At 42.9% G+C, this 16,988-nt stretch overlaps 2 long non-coding RNA genes across 2 annotated transcripts in view; one reads left to right on the forward strand and one right to left on the reverse strand.

The window, feature by feature from the left end:
- The window catches only part of LOC144284699 (uncharacterized), a 155,479-nt gene that overhangs the window by 40,121 nt on the left and 98,370 nt on the right, over positions 1 to 16,988 (reverse strand). The window lies entirely within an intron of this gene.
- LOC144284035 (uncharacterized) lies at positions 7,238 to 9,075 on the forward strand. Its single transcript, XR_013352511.1, has 2 exons — positions 7,238 to 7,296; positions 8,883 to 9,075. It is a non-coding gene; the product is annotated as an uncharacterized LOC144284035 (long non-coding RNA).

Below are 16,988 nucleotides of genomic sequence, written 5' to 3' on the forward strand. Positions count from 1 at the left end.
TGATTCTCTCTCTCTCTCCTCCCACCCACCTCCAAGAGCACTGTGTATAAATGAATGAATGAATGAATGAATGAATGAACGAACAAATGAATGAATGAAGACACTTGTATTTCTCACTTATGGCCAAAAATATGCATCTATACCTGGGGCCCAGCATTCAGAGGAACTGGATCTCACATCTGTGAGCAATGTTTCATACCCGGGGAGCTGAGGGCCCAAATGAAGAAGTGCCTGGTCAAGGGCACACGGCGAAGGTGGCAGGGCTGGTCTGAAAATCTGGGCTCTGTGCCTCCAAATATAGCATCCCAGCAAGGGCTGGATGCCTTGTTAACGTATTTGTTGGACAACTATTCAGACGCGCTGGATGCTTAAGAGAATGACAAAGAGGCAGTAGCCCTGCCTTCACGGAACTCGCTCCACCAAACCACTCAGTGTCAGATATTTTCTGGTAAACAGCTAAACACTGGCTTCTCCAGGGAGGCTGTGTTCTCCATCTGCCTGACGGGGTCACCATAGGATATCAGAACTCATCAGTGTTAGAAGCAGCCCATTTCACGACATCAGAATGCACAAAGAAAGCCTTGGTTTCTTCTGTCCTCAGGTTTCCCACACGTCACACTAGGACTTACCGTGTATCCCGGCTCCCTTGTCCCTTCTTTCCTCTATTATCTGTAATAATCTGGAATCCCAGCCTTGGCTGGCTCTTCACAGATGGGACTTTGAGTCTGAGAAGAGGCAACCTTGCCTCCTTGGTGGCCAATTCTAGGCTCTACAGAGGGGCAAGCCCGGCACCGCCACCCTCTCGCATCCACCCAGAGAGGGAAAGGAAGACGTTCCCCTCAGTTTTTGGCAAATAAAGGGGGAGAGGGGAAGAATGGGGTGTGCGCACACCTGGGATGTCTGCAGAGTTAGGCTGTTGGCCCGGCACCCTGTGGATCGTCACCTGCTCATGGTGCTGCTGTGGTGCCCATCCCCCAGGTGGCATCTCCTTCCCCAGGATAGAACCCGTCTCTCCGGGAGGACGTGGCACCAGGCACTCGTGGCTTGCTACTGAAGCCATGATGCGTGGTTCACACCAGAACTCTATCACGTAAGTATTTATATATACGTATTAGTACAAAGAGGAAGTAAATTAAATCAACTTCCATCCTTCCTGGCAACTCTCAAAGGTTTTAAAGGTAATCGAGCTTCTAAGACCCAACAATGCTTCTCACATCCCTTTTTACCACCTCCAAAATCTTCCTTCATCCTGTTCTCTTGATACTGTGCCTTTGTTCCACGCATGTTCGAAAATGGACAAATGAACTTGCCTCCCACTCTACTCATTCTGGTTCCTTCCAGTCTTTACTACTGCTATCCTTTCTGCCCCTCGGTTCTTCGTTTTGGACACAGCCCCATTTCCTGGGTCTTTCCTTTCTCCTTTGGCTCCAGTCCATCCACCTGTCTCCTCCTTCACCTCTGCTCACAAATGTCTGACGCACCTGCTGGCCTGGCAGACACTGGCGGTGCGGGGAAGGGCATGAGGCCCCCTGAAGCGTCAGGACTCTTGGGTGGGCCAGCAAGAGGCAAGACTGGGAATGCGCTCCCACCGGAAAGCTCCATCGAAGCCGCCCCCTCTCCAGCGTGCTGTGTGCCCTCTCTGGTGCCTGTCCTGGCCTCCTGCACATCTGTGGTCACCAGAATATACAGGAAATAATCTCTAAAACTCATGAATGAGACTTGAAATCCTTTCACAAGGGTGGATACTTACTGGCCGAAAGGAAGACAGAGAGGTCTCTGGAGGCCATTAGCTTCTGGCTCTGGACAGATTATCTGGACAGATTATCAGGTAAGCTAACAAATGTTCCCCCAGGACGGTTAGTGGACATCCAGCAATACCTGTTCTCAGTTTGACTCTTTATCATAGGGAGTCCAGTGGAGTAATGGACACAATGAGAGTAAGGATGCCTCCCCTTTGGTAGAATCCCCACAGATTCCCTGACCTGTAAAGTGAGGAATATCAGAGTAGGGAAAGCCAGCAGAAGGCTCTGGGAACTGCCTTTCCCTTACCAAAATCGTAAACCAAAAGCAATACCACGTGCCTTAAACATCAGTGGTACCAGAGCCTGCCACGGAAAGAGAACTACGCATCCCCTCCTGCCTTTCCTGTTTGAATGGTGAGAAACCAGACGAGTCATATGGAGGGACGTGGCCACTGCAGCCTTAATCAGGGGGTGATGTCCACCCTCTTCACCGAGGCAAGGCAATAGTGCCGCATCACCCAGGATGTCGACCTGGCATGTAACTCCCTCCATTTCTACCAGAAACAAGGGCCTCACATGGATCGAGCATCAGCACACCACAATGCTCTTACCTCGTGGCTGGGCCAGCTCTCCTGCTTATTCATAAGATAAACCAGAAGGAACTTGACTGTCTTGACAACTCATCAAGTATCACGCTACTTGATGGCACTGTACTCACTGGATCTGACAAGAGGAAGCAGCGAGGATGAGAGAAGGTGGGTGATACACCGCACGACGGTTTGAAGATCTACTAACTGACAAAGTTTCCAGAGGCAGTAGCTGAGAATGTCAGAACAGCCCCTGAAGTGAGAGAGACGGCGTTTCCCTTTGTAGCACCTGTTTCAAAGACACAGACACAACCCTCCATGGACTTTGTACATTTTGGAGGCTGCAAATAGGATCTGTAGGCATGCTCCTAAATACAATTATTGAGCAACCTTGAAGATGGCTGGTTTCAGGGCAGAGGCTAAAGAGCAAGAAGGCCTACCACCCAGACCTCTCTGTGTGTGTCAGGTCCAGGCAGTCGTTCTAGCTGTCTTATCCCTTAGGGCTGGGTGTCAACATATGCAGGGGTGCTTCCTGTGGTGATAGACGAGGTACTTTATAGAGATTCTGACAAATCCCAATGCAAGAACCACCACACAGTCCCCTGGGCTTGGAATGAAGCCATGACATTTTCTGCAACAACTATCCTCAATTTGGTAGGCAGTTCCTGGCCTTCTGTTGACCCTGGTAGAAACCTAATGCTTAACCATGAGGCACCAATTAATTGTGCAACCCAAACTGTCTGTCATAACTGTGTTTTTTTTTCTGATCTACCAAATCATAAGATTGGGGATTGATAGTCATATTCATTCACTCACTGGAAATGGTATATCTCAGAATGGGCACAAGCTCCCCGCCTAAGTAGCGAGGTTGTACACTCACCTGGTACCTGTACGTATTGCTATGTGTACTGTTTTGCCCTTAACAAACACCTGAGGCCTCGTGGGGGTTCCCTGTGAAAAGCTAACAGAAAGGGTAACCCTGGTTTACAGATGGGTTTGCATAACACACATAAAACCTGCCAAATGTACTACAGCCCCAAACAGGGATGTCTGTAAAACACAACAGTGAAGGGAAATCCTCCCAGTGGGCAGAATCCAGAAAGTAAATTTGCTTTATAAGAACATTTAGGGAGAAAGATCAAGGAGAGAGAAGAAATAGAACAAAAATTCCTTAGTAGGTATCAAGACATTATAAAACAGTTGTGATTAAAACATTATGATACCAACACCAGCATAGCTAACCGAAAAGAATAGAGTATACACAGTTGCCTGCTAATACACAGAACATTGATGAACGACATTACAAGCCAAAGAAATGCTATTCAATAAATAGTGCTGGGAAAATTGATCATGCATATGTAAAAATGCTAATATCTGTGTCACACCACCAATAAAAATAATTGTATGATGAGATAACTACCATATGTAAAAAGCAAACCCTGAAACCTTACCCCAAAATGAAAGACAATGCCTTGCAGTAACCAAGGGAAGTATTAAGACGCAAAAATCAATAAAGTAAAAGATGGATGTGTCTGCGGAACTGTGCATGGATTATATAATCATAAAAACATGTTTGTTCATTCAACAACTGAGCAACATCTCCAATATGTTCCTTCCAGTTTCTGCAGGGGCACAACAAAGGACACCACATCACCTCTGCCCCTACAGGGTCCTGGCAGATAAGCAAGTGGGCTGATCAATGTCGCACTTAGTAGCACAATGAAAATATTACTTCTAATACCACCAACTCCACCATAAAGGATCTTTACTTCCAGACAAATTATTAATCAATATATCAATGCCAGTGTGGTGATATGGCAGACCAGGAGGTGACAGTTTCCCCGAAGGCATCTGCCCTGCTTGTTTAGTCATTCCGTGAGTATGTCTCAAGTGCCAGACACTATAATAAGCCTGGGATACAAGATGAATAAGAAATCATCTCTCCTCTACCCACAAGCGGGAAAGCTCTGAGACTAATGATGGATGGAGGCAGAGGGAGAAACAGAAAGTTCAGTGCTGGGCAGCGAATGTCACCCAAGCTTCCATGGGGGCACAGTGAAGCCCCTACCCCAGATCCGGCTGTGTGCTGGTGCTCCAAAACCCCACAATGAAGGCAAAGGAAATATTTTCATTCAGGTAATTGGGTGAGTCTTGATTAAGTCAGAATTCCAAATGCATGCATGCTATAAAATTACAACTGTGTGTTAAAGGCTGTGATTCCAATTATAAGCCAATGATGTTGAGGTTCAGGACAAAACAAAGATTCCAGAGATCTCGGCAGCCGGTGCTATGACAGGGTTTCCTGAGATAAGTGAGGATAGTGCACCAGCAAAGGATTCCTTTCGAGAAAAGCAAACACTAAGAGGCCAAAAAAAACCCCTGAGTTCCCGTCCTGATTTTGCCACACACTACCTGTCTAAACCCTGTCGTAAGCCACTTACCCTCGCAGAGTTTGGGAATCTCATCACAAATGCACAGTGATACATTCACTGTGACCACTAACGTGACGGTGGTCAATAAACCAATACACACAGGATTACCAAGTGACGTGTGTTCATGAAGCATTTCTCATTGTTGAAAACTGTATCCTTTCCATAATTGCTTCGCTTTGTTTTTATTGAAGTATAATTTGGAAATAATAAAATGCACACATTTTAAGTGTATCGTTCACTGAGTCTGGCAATGGTATAGGTCCATTTAACTGTCAAGAAAATCAAAATGTAGAATCTTACCGTATATATCCAGGAAAGATCCTCTTTTCAGAAATTAATCTCATCAACACACACACACACACACACACACACACACAGACCACCACTGCCCTTGCTCATATCAGCATATCTGTGGAGGACTGTAGTCTGTGATTTTTCTAGTAACATCCTGGTCAGATTTCTGGCCTCGTGCTTGTGCTGGCTTCATAAAAATAGTGGGACTCCCTTCCTCCTTCTGCCTTTTCTGGAAGAACAATGTACAACAATGGTAACACTTCTCTGTAAGTCTTAGAATCCACTAGTGAAGCCTTGGACAGACTGACTTTGTCGATAGATTTTCTTATTTTCAAATTTAAATATAGATGTATATCTATGTTTTCAGATTTTTCTCTCTCTGCTGGTGATCGTCTTAGTCAAAGAAACTTGCCCGTTCCAACGTTTATCGTTGACTCTGTTGGTATGTGTTGTTCCTAATATTTCATCTCTATATTGTCTGTAATAGATTGATAGTCCTTTAAATTTTTCCCACATTGATTACTTGTGCCTTACCTCTTTTCTCTTTTTTGTTGATTAATCTAGCTCAAGTTTGTAAATCTTTTCCGCGTGTCCACTTTTGGTGTTGATTCTATTATCTGTCTTTATTTCATTGACTTCTGCTCTTACCTTAATTAGTTTCCCCCTTCTGCATATTTTGGGTTCCTGATGCTCTTCTTTTCCTAGCTTCTGGACATGGAAGTTTGCACAAAAAAGGAAAAAGAGATCAATTCTCTGGGTGTACAGAATCATACATTTCCTTCTTAGCACTGCTTCAGCTGCATTGGCACTTTGATACATTGTGTTTTTTGTTGACATTCAGGCTCTAAATATTCTCTAATTTCCTTTGTAATACCCCCCCGACTCAAGGATTTTTTTTTTGCTGCATAATATCCCATTTGAACTTTTTCAGATATCATATTATCGATGATTTTTAACATTTGTAGTCAGAGTGTTGCAGAACCCAAAAATCAAAGGCACAGTCAAGGCTTTCTTAGGGGCACAGCTGAGCTGAAGGAAGACATGGCACTGACACAGAGCAGTCAGGCTGGCCTCCCTGGACACAGAGGAGACCCTACCTTATATAGAGAGAGTTCCTGCTCTGATCCAGTATGCTAATGGGGGAAGAGGAAAGGAGCGCCTCACCCTGATTGGTTGGAAGGGTCTCATCTTTTCTTTATTTAAAAATTTTTATTTAAATTCAATTTAGTTAACATATGGTGTATTATTAGTTTCAGGGGTAGAATTCAGTGATTTATCCATTGCATATAACACCCAGTGCTCATCCCATCACACCCTCCTTCATGCTCATCCCCCAGTTACCCCATCCCCCACCCGCCTCCCCTCAGGCCACCTTCAGTTTGTTCTCTAGAGTTAAGAGTCTTTTCTGGTTTGCCTCCCTCTCTGATTTCATCTTATCTTATTTTTCCTTCCCTTCCCCATGGTCCTCTCTTTTTTTTAATTCCACATAATGAGTGAAATCATATGTTATTCTGTCTTTCTCTGACTTATTTCACTTAGCATAATACCCTCTAGTTCTATCCAAAAATTCATTCTTTTTGATAGCTGAATAATATTCCATTGTATATTATTGTGGAACATAGGTGTGTGTGTGTGTATCACATCTTCCCTATATATATACACACATATATATCACATCTTCCTTATCCATTCATCTGTTGGTGGACACCTGGGCTCTTTCCATAGTTTGCCTATTGTGGACATTGCTGCTACAAATATTGGGGAGCAGTTTGCATTCCCACCAACAGTGTATGAGGGTTCCCCTTACTCTGCATCCTCATCAACATCTGTCATTTCCTGACTTGTTAATTTAGCCATTCTTACTGGTGTGAGATGGTGCCTCATTGTGGTTTTGATCTGTATTTCCCTGATGCAAAGGTCTCATCCTGATTGGTTGGAAGGGCCTCATTCTGATTGGTTGATATTAGCAGGCAACCCAGGCAGCTTACTGGTGCTTTTTTGGAGCTGAGTTCGTGTTTTATGTCGGGCTTGTATACTGGTTGCATCTTGGCCACATCCTGGTTTAGCTCTGTGAGAGAAGCAGTTTAGCAAGAACAGCCAATGGGAATCACCCCACATGTACAGTGTTTGGGGGCTCATTCTCCTGGCCTCTAACAGTCTGAATAGAATACACTTCCTATGACATCACTCTTTTAAAACTAACTGGGACTTATCTGATGGCTCCACATGCAGCTGGTGTTGGTAAATGTTTATGAAGATGTTTGTATTTTTTGTACAGTGTTGGTGTTCGTGAAGGTTAGGTGGTTGACAGTTATGTCCAAGTCTCCTGGATCTTTATGACTTTGCCTAGTTGTTTTTTCAATTATGGAGAGGGATGTTGAAAATCTCTTGCTCTGATTATGGATTTATATATTTCTCTGTTCTCCGACAAAGACAGACTTCTGCCAGTGTTTGTTTCATATACTTTAGAGCTCTGTTACTAATATACAAATGAAAACTGCTTGTATTTCACGGTTAGAATTTCCATCATTTCTTTGGATGGCTTTCACTTCTCTGCTGAGATTCTCCGTCTGTTTCTCCATGTTGTTCGTCTTTCCTTTTAAATCCTCTAACACGTTTACTGGGATTATTTTACAGTACATGCCTGCTAATTTTATAATCTATGTTTTTGGGTTTGATTGTATGACAATTTTTTTTCTCCTGATAATGGATCATATTTTCTTACCTCTTTGTTTCTCTCTTTAGTTCTTAAAATTTCATTCTATACATGTCGCGCAAAAGAATAATTGAGAAGTAAATAGATAATATTTGCTCTTTGGAAAGAGTTAGAAGCTGGATCAAACTTATCTATAATCAGGCTGTCTGGGCTTTGTTGCAGCTTTAATTGGTTTTAGTTCACCACTGACTTCAAATACTTTGAGGGCAGGACCAAGAATTTCCCTTCAGCAAGGCTTAGGATCTGAAAAGTCAGTAAGATTCAGAGCATCTCTCTAGGATTTACAAGCCAGCAGCTGGCTTCCTGAGCCTCAGGAGACTTTGCTCCCTGCTTCTACAATAGGACAGGCTTTGACTTGTTGCTGCCTTGCATTTGGCAGAGGCCTGTGCTGCCTTGGGGGAATCTCTCTTAGTCCTGTTCTCCCCAAAGCCTTCAGTAGAGTCCTGCCATGTACTCGGGAAAGGTTCTGCGGACCCTGGGGGACTTATTCTACACTCCTCAGTCCTTGGGGCTGCTTCTATGCTCTCAGTGAAGGGCTCATGAGATGGGGGTGAGTATGGATTCACTCTGCAACCAGGAATCCTCAGGATTCCTCAGAACCATCATGTCAGCCCCACATAGCAGCTGAAAGTTTAAAAGACATTTAGGGGGCACCTGGGTGGCTCAGTCGGTTAAGCGTCTGCGTTAGGCTTGGTCGTGATCTCAGGGTCCTGGGATCCAGCCCCACGTCAGGCTCCCTGTTCAGCAGGCTCCCTGTTCCCTGCTGAACAGGGAGCCTGATTCTCCCTCTCCCGCTGCCCCTCCCCCTGGTCGTGCTCTCTCTCTCAAATAAAAACAAACTTTTTTTCAAAAAAAGGACGTTTGGGTACAACATCCTACCATTTCTTAGGTAAAGAGAAATGTGTAAAGGATAAAAGTAGCCACAGCTTCTTTTTTTCCAGGAAGGGCTTGTCTTTTACTGGAATTGAGTTCCGTTCTTACTGGGATCCAGTTCACTTAGGTTTTCTCTGTTTTCAGGCCTACATTGCTTTTAAAAATATCTGATTATAGAAAAAACCCACAAAAATCAAACCCTATGATTTGTAACTTACCTAACTGTTCTCACTCTAAGAGTGGAAGCAGTGGTCTCCTGCAGCCTCCTACATCCCAACTGATGATGTTTGGCTCAGTGTCTCGGACATGGATGTGAATAAATATCCCTGTGGTGACAAAGGACTAGATGCAGATTTAAATTGTCACCAGGGTAAATCTGAATTTCAATCAGTTTTACGCACCACCATAAATAAAATTCTTTGCTACCTAAACACGAGTCCGTTTCTAAGGGCTTCCACATGAAAAAATGGAGATGGTGTGCTGCCCAAAGTTTCCAAGCAAAGGGGACAAATGGGGGTTGAAACAGCTTTAGCTTTTTTTTCCAGTTTACCCTCTCAGAGGAGAATCTGTTCTTAATTCACACAAAGGTTCCACTTACGAAGGCTAGCCTGGCACCCGTATTTACTATCCTCTGTGGCTGAACAAACTCCCATCTCTAAATAATAAACATGTGCCACCCTTCTCTTGCCTGCTCTGTTTATTAATATAAAGAATATAAATTGCAGTGCACATATTAACAACAGTGTCCTCCACCTTTATCATGCCAGATCGTGAGCCAATGTAGACTTCTTTTTTTTTTTTTTTAAGATTTTTTTATTTATTCATTCAGAGAGAGCGAGAGAGAGGCAGAGACACAGGCAGAGGGAGAAGCAGACCCCATGCAGGAAGCCCGATGTGGGACTCGATCCCGGGTCTCCAGGATCACACCCCAGGCTGCAGGCGGCACTAAACCGATGCACCACCGGGGCTGCCCCCAACGTAGACTTCTATTCTCAAGTGACTGAAGGTCCCCCCAGATCAAAAACAAAGTGGGAAATGCCTGAAGGATCCTGGCATAATTTTTGAAAAAAAAACTGGAGACATTTTTATTCAGTGTTAATGTTTATCTTTTCATTGAGACAGATTTTCTTGATTGTGATGTAGCTCATATACTTTATTTGATAAAAGGACACAAAGTGGGTATTATTGCTATTTGCTAGAATGTTGCCCGGGTTGTCTAGAATAACTTGTCATATACCAAGGCCAGATATTGAAAAGAAACAATTAACAAAGGTACAGAGAGGACTCCAGCTGCTAATAGATAGGCCACCACCTCTCCAGGGAGCTTCATGCAGTGGAGTAGGAGATACCTTTCCAAATAAAGTTCTTTTTCAATAAACTTTTTGACAATTACTTTGCAATCCCATTCCTTTAAATGAAGGGGAGTTTATCCCTATTTATATATTATTTGGACTATAAGTCCGAATAACTATGATATGAAACCTGAACCAAAATTTTCACTTAAGTCCATTTATGTGTCTGTGCACAGATCATATAAAAGTCTAAAATTCATTTAATTGGTCCTAACAAGAAATATTTATGGAGTTCTTATGACTTTTTTATTGACTTTTGTCTCCCCAATGCCTAGATAACTGCCTAGTACAGAGTCCCCTGTTTGTATAGTCCAGTGAAGAGACACCTAAGAATAATATGGAAAAATAAGGAAGTATCACTTCTAGAAGTGATAAACATGACCTGTACCTAATGTAATATCTAGACCAGAACGTTTTTGAGAGTAATTAATAATTACACCAGGAAAGCAGGCACCAACAGGCATGGCCTGGGTTAATAAACAAGACCTTATGGGCATCTCAGTGAAAAGTTCTACAAAGAAAGCGAGTCGGGGTTCTGGCTTGGAATTGTGAATAAATGGGACATGGTCTAAATGGGCGGGGAGGTAAGGCAGGAGCTGAGGGGAAGCCCCGAGCAAGGGCTGGTACTTGATGCTGGATCAGAATTCTGAGAACAAGTCCCGACAAAGCCCGGGGAGGATTAACACCACTGACAGGGGCATCCCAAGTGCAAGGGCGGGAGGACACCAGTGTTGTGTTTAAGAAATAGGAAGAAACACTGTGGCCACTGTCAAGCTAAGGAAACAATGAGGCAGATGCCGGAGAGGTGGGGTTTGCCCTGCTCAGGGCCTGGCAGTTTGCTGGCTGTAAGGTGGTGACTCATGAGAGTGTAAATGAGAGAAAGGCTCTCAGTGAATTAGAGGGAAATAACCATGAAAGTCATGTCGCTAATGTAACGTTCTTAAATCCGTCCAAACATACTCATTCACCAATTTGCTATCTGACAAAAGGTCAAGATGAAGGGTTTTTTTTTTTCCTAAAGTGAATTCTTTTACATGAATAATGCCTTACTTTTTGCACAAGGGTTCATATGGAGGCTATCTGGAAGTACACTTTTACTTATTTTGTGTGTGTGTAAAGCGTTGTCCTGGAATATTCCAAGCACTGGAATTACTCTGAGGGGTTATTTAGCTTTGTAGATTCAGTAGAAGTTCAGCACAAAGTGGTGTGCATGGCCAGAAGGGCGATGTTGTTGTTTATGGAATGAGGACCAGTTAAAAGTCATATGCCAAAAAAAAAAAAAAAAAAAATAGCACCGTACTCATTAGTAGAAAGGCTTGCATTAAGTTCAAAAACTCAATTGCAAGACACAACAGAGGATACGTAGCTTGACAACAGTTACCATCAACTAAGACCTCCACATTTTTGCAGTAAGTTCAGAATGTGGTAACGTTACTCACCAGTTGATGCTACCTTAGCATGCAGTCATTGATACATCATTCCCAGATATTGAGAAAAGGTCATGTACTCTATTTTACTCAGACCCATTCTGCAGTAAAGACTAATTAGAAAACCAGAGTGAGGAGAATTCTGGAAATCATGCCACTGGGGGAAAGGCAGATGAAATTGGCTCTGTTTTGAACTCAGGAAGTGAAGGTGATTGGAAAGTGTGTTGTTGGCTTCAAATCCAGACAGGGCAGCTGTGTATATTGTACTTCCTTGAACTGCTCTAAACCGGTGTTGGCACACATACCCAAAGGTTACATACGAGTCTTCTGCTTCATCATATGCCCTGTAATCTTATTTCAGAATAAAATATGAGAAATGTGCTTCCCCAGTGCTACATCTCAAAAGTATGTTACCAACAGATGGAAATTCTCAGGGAAAGGAACTTGGGGATGATCGGAGAGCCTCGGGCAGTGCCTCCACTCTAGTCTGAGCAGTGATGTGGTGGCCAGCACTTTCCATTCTACCACAATCCTTTTAAGACACAGACATGCACAGCAACAGAGCAGCTCCATGAGGAAGCTTCTGAGTTTACAGATAGCAGCAGTGGGAATCTTCTCAACGCCTCTGTTACGAGCTGTTCCTTACAGATGATATCCAAGAGAAACACTGGCTCACCCAGCTATCAGGAATTCTGAGAGCAGGGAAAACCTACTGAAATAATATCAAATGCCGATGTACATAAGGATAACAGTGATAATGAAATAAAACTAATAACATTAGCAGCCACCAAATAGTTCTTCATGCCTGGCATGGAGCTAAGTGCTTCACACTACCACTTACCCTCATGTGAATCTATAACTGGCTTCTGTCACTGTGACCCTCTACAGATAATACAGATAAGGAAATGTAAGGACACATGGGGGGTCGGGATAAGATTTAGAATCTGGGCTGTCTGATACCAAAGGCTGAACTCTCTCTCAACCACTACATGATGGAGCCTCCCTTGAAGGAGGTACAGCTGAGGATGGAAATTCTGTTGACTAGAACAGCTGCCAAGAGCTTCCCAGGATGCCAGTGAGAGCCCACAGCGAACCCAAGCACCCAGGTGTCTTCATCTGCCATTGCGATATCTCCACTGTAAGGCCAAAGGGATTCTTAAATAATTCTGTTTCTCACTTAGTAGGCAAATCACAATGATTTCCCAGGAGAGAAGCCCTCATGGGTTTGGAAGCCGGTAGACACTACCTAGGATTTAACTCAATCACAACGGTCCTTAGGCAACTGTGCAGGCCAGCTAAAAGCATAGATATCTCATATATCTGATAACTTACCTATCAAACCTAGTTTTTAAGATTATAAAAGCTTTATCCTTAATAATATGGTCTTGGCTGGATTTTAAACAAACATCAAAAATATATATAAACTTCCACTTCCAAGATTAATAAATTCGGGAAGTCTAATGGCCAGCATAGTGATGCTAGCTGATAACACTGTATCAGACAATCTTAAGTTGCCAAGAGAGTAGATTTTAAATGTTCTCAGCACAAAAAAGAAATGGTAATTATGTGACATGATGAAGGAATTAGCTACATACTATGGTGATAATCATTTTGCAATCATAAATGTATCACATCAACACATTGTATACCATGACCTCACACGATGTTATGAGCCAATTATATTTTAATAAAGCTGGGGAAAATAAATAAAAATTTAAAAATGAATTAAATATATAAGTACAATAAAAATAAATATAAATGCATATATTAATTATATATATATATATATATACATATATATATATATATATATATAGAGAGAGAGAGAGAGAGAGAGAGAAGTCTGCAAGAAGTTATACCCAAAAAGATGTTTGACAGGTGCAAATTATGAAAAATTACAAAAAAGGATAAACATTTCATATTCTGAGGCAATGATTAAGCATTAAAAATGGTAGCTTAGGTGGAAAGCATGTGTTTTCTCTGAATGACTGAAAGGGTGTCTCCTGTTCTAAATGCTCTTGGAGGACCTGGCTGCTCCTACAGGTAGAGCTGGAGCCACTTCTCCATGTGAACCGGAGCAGGTTTGTGACTCAGCTGAAACCAGTAGACTCACTTATAGCCAAAGGATGCCATGGAAGCTGGGAGGTGATATTTTAAGCAGTGATGGATAACTAGAATGATGGGCATTACACTCTTTCCACAGATATTCCAGAGAAAAAGAATGCCTCCACCAGGGACACACAGTTTTATCAGATGCCAGATTAGAGGCCAGATCTCTTAACACTTAATCCAACATTATTTCCACCACAGCCTCGACTGCCATCAGAAAGTATCATGCCTGACTCCCCCGATGTTTACCACTAAATTAACTGGATTCTATATTAAGCCTCTTGGTTGTTTTGGCAATACATTCTCTGGTCACAGTTTGCTGGTCATATGTAAATTTTGTGAAATGAGAGCCCATTATAAAAAGTAGGATTAAAAAAAAACCACACATCATTGCCTTAGTTCTTCTGTACATTTTCCCCAAAAGAGATCCATGTCAACAATTCATCATAACAGGGATCCCTGGGTGGCTCAGCGGTTTGGCGCTTGCCTTTGGCCCAGAGTGTGATCCTGGAGTCCCGGCATCAAGTCTCCCATCAGGCTCCTGGCATGGAGCCTGCTTCTCCCTTTGCCTGTGTCTCTGCCTCTCTCTCTCTCTCTCTCTCTCTCTCTCTCTCTATCATAAATAAATAAATAAACAAACAAATCTTTTTAAAAAAATTCATCATAACTCTGTTTTGCCTTTATCATAGATCCAATTAACTGCTATTAATTTTTAAAAAGCGAGAAATTAACCTCTCTCTTTTTGAAATGAAAGAAATGGGAAGGAACTCCAGGACTGAACGTGAGCCCACTGGAGTTCATTAACCAGGTCGTGAAAAGGCTGGGCTTTCACAATCGTGATTTACAGAGAACTGCTGACCGACACCTGTCATCTCCCTCTGTAGGTGTCTTCCTTCCTTCCTTTCTTAGGAAAAGGAGGAAACACTGGAAAGGGAGAATGGCAGCTTACAAGGAGAGCTGACCGTAGGCAAAGTTGCCCAATGGTTCGTCATGACCATCAATGGAGAAAACCACTCCCAGGGCAGCAGCAGGAGAAGCCCTGTTCTCAGACCTGTGTCCTATCTGCTCAAGCAGGGTGCCTGCCTCCCATGTTGGGGATGCCCTGGGTGCGGGCTCCCTTATCCTGCCTGAGGCCTATTCACGACCTACTGTTGCTCCTGCACACATCAGTGAGGGTTCTGTTGGTGTGTTTCTGGTTCTGCACCAGATCGAGCACCGTGCCCTGCCTGGCAGGAGCTGGGTAAACCTTTGCTCACTGACCTAAGAAAAGTAAGATGTGTCTGTGCTCTGTCTCCTGTTTGGCGGCACAGCGGCCACTAAGTAAGGGTGGAGGACTACAGTGAGGTCACACCGAGCCTCCTCATTGCCTCCTCATGGCCTCATTTATGGCCATGCCAGCCCATAAATACTGCCTCCTCCCCTCCCACCCTCGCTGCTTCTCTAGCTCTGAGCCTTTCTGTGCTCACTTTGAGAGGAGAACTGAAGCTTCGCGATCTTAGAAATGAGGATGTTAGGGTGCTGCTGTTCCGGCAGCACCATGCAAACCCTGTGCTGGACAACTGCTTAAGGAATTTACCATTCCCTGATGATGTGTAAACATAATGAGAACGTATATAGAGTATATAGGGAAAAAATAAGAACACAGATAATCCTATTTCCTCCAGCTGGTTATGTGTCAAAGAGATGAAAATAAGGCTAAAACCCTAATCCCTTATGTTCCTTATCTGTAGCTCCATTATGTACCTAAATGGACACCTCGGAGGAGTTCTTAATCACCTTGGAAAGGAGATATCACAGAAATTCCACAGGGAGGAGAAAACAAGCCCAAACAGATTCTGAATTTTCTTTCTAAAGTCATTGCATTTTTTTTAATCCCTTGGCATTATAGGTACACTTGTAATTAACATGTTATAATGTCCAATTAGCTAGAGAAGGCAGAAAATGGTTTTTCTAAACCCAACATATCAAATTTAACATTTTCTACCTACTTATTTGCAGAAAGAAATATTATTTATAACAACCTGCATCATATCAAATTAATGGATCCTGCAACATCTCCGAGTAAGAGAAAAAAAAATCCTTTAGGGAGAAAGTGGAAGTATAAAAGTGTGATGGAATAGCCACCATGATTACATTTCCAGGAGAAAACAATTCACTTTCATTAGGTCGACAGAAGTAAGATCAGGTATTTCTGGGAGTAATGAATCTCTTTTCCATCTGCCAGATGCTTGCCTAAAAGGGTAAGTTTTCTTTCTTACCTTAAGCTCCTGGTGACACAGCAGCATAATTAGGCCAGGAGAAACGTCCCAGTGGATCAGAGGCACCGCAGAGTGGGAGGTGAGGCAGTATTAGCACATCCCCTGTCTCCCAAATGCCAGCTGGCTTGGGTGCTCTGCTTTGCCCGCACTCTGATTTTTACAATTGTCTTCTTATCTTTTCTTATCTGCCCACCATTCTTACTTTCACCTTTATTTTCCAAGTTCAGTGTTATTCCTTATTGCTTTGGTCATGAGCCCATGGCTGCCTCCCCCATGCCATGCTTGAACATGGCTATGAGAGACCACTTGTACGAGACATCTTTTAATTCCATAATATTCCATGATATCAACATCATTCCTTAGCCTCAGCCATTCTCAGTTTCCCTTAAGGAAAGTTAGCAAGTCCTTTCCTCTATTGAGGTAAACTTGATCCCTGTGAACTTGTGGCAACTTCAGCCATAGTTTCTGAGATAGCCAGCAAGGGTGGAACTCCCTGGAACAGAAGATTCAGGTTGAGACTAAATTGCCATCTTTCAGGGGTGCCTCAGAAAGCTTCTAAGAATGGAAGATACTCTTCAGTATACATCTCCAGAGGTGGCCTACTTCTCATGTTACAGTCCTAATGGTCTGTTATGAATCCATGGTTTTATTTAAATTCTATTTCTATGTTTACTGCATAGCTACACTCAGGAAGCATAATATCCACAACATTTTGTGGTCTGAGACAAAAAAAACAAAACAAAACAAAGCAAAAAAAAAAAGTGACTCTTTAAGCTGACAAAGGAATTAAGTATTTGGGGACACATGGTTTTCCCCTCAGAGAAGCTGACTCATGACCTCCCCACCACATCCCACAGACCACCCTCATCTCTAAGTTAAGAGCCAGGAGAAGTTCAGCAAAGCGACATCATTGAACAGTGAGATGTCTAGCTTCAAGCAAGCAGCAGCTCTTCTCTGGACTCAGAGACCTTTCTCGCATCAGATTATAGATGAGGACATTAATTCCCCCTTGAACTCCCATTGCTTTGACCATAGGATGGGGTGTTGTCCTGGCTGGGACTATTCAAACTTATCTGAGTGGTTTTACTAAAGATGTACCTCTGGGAGACTCTTGGCACCATTACCCTGAGTCATTAATCTCTGCAATGTTGTGGTGCTTCAAGTTTCTCTTGATTGACATTATCCTTCTTTAACTCAT

This window comes from Canis aureus, chromosome 15 (assembly GCF_053574225.1).
Source record: "Canis aureus isolate CA01 chromosome 15, VMU_Caureus_v.1.0, whole genome shotgun sequence".
NCBI lineage: Eukaryota > Metazoa > Chordata > Mammalia > Carnivora > Canidae > Canis > Canis aureus.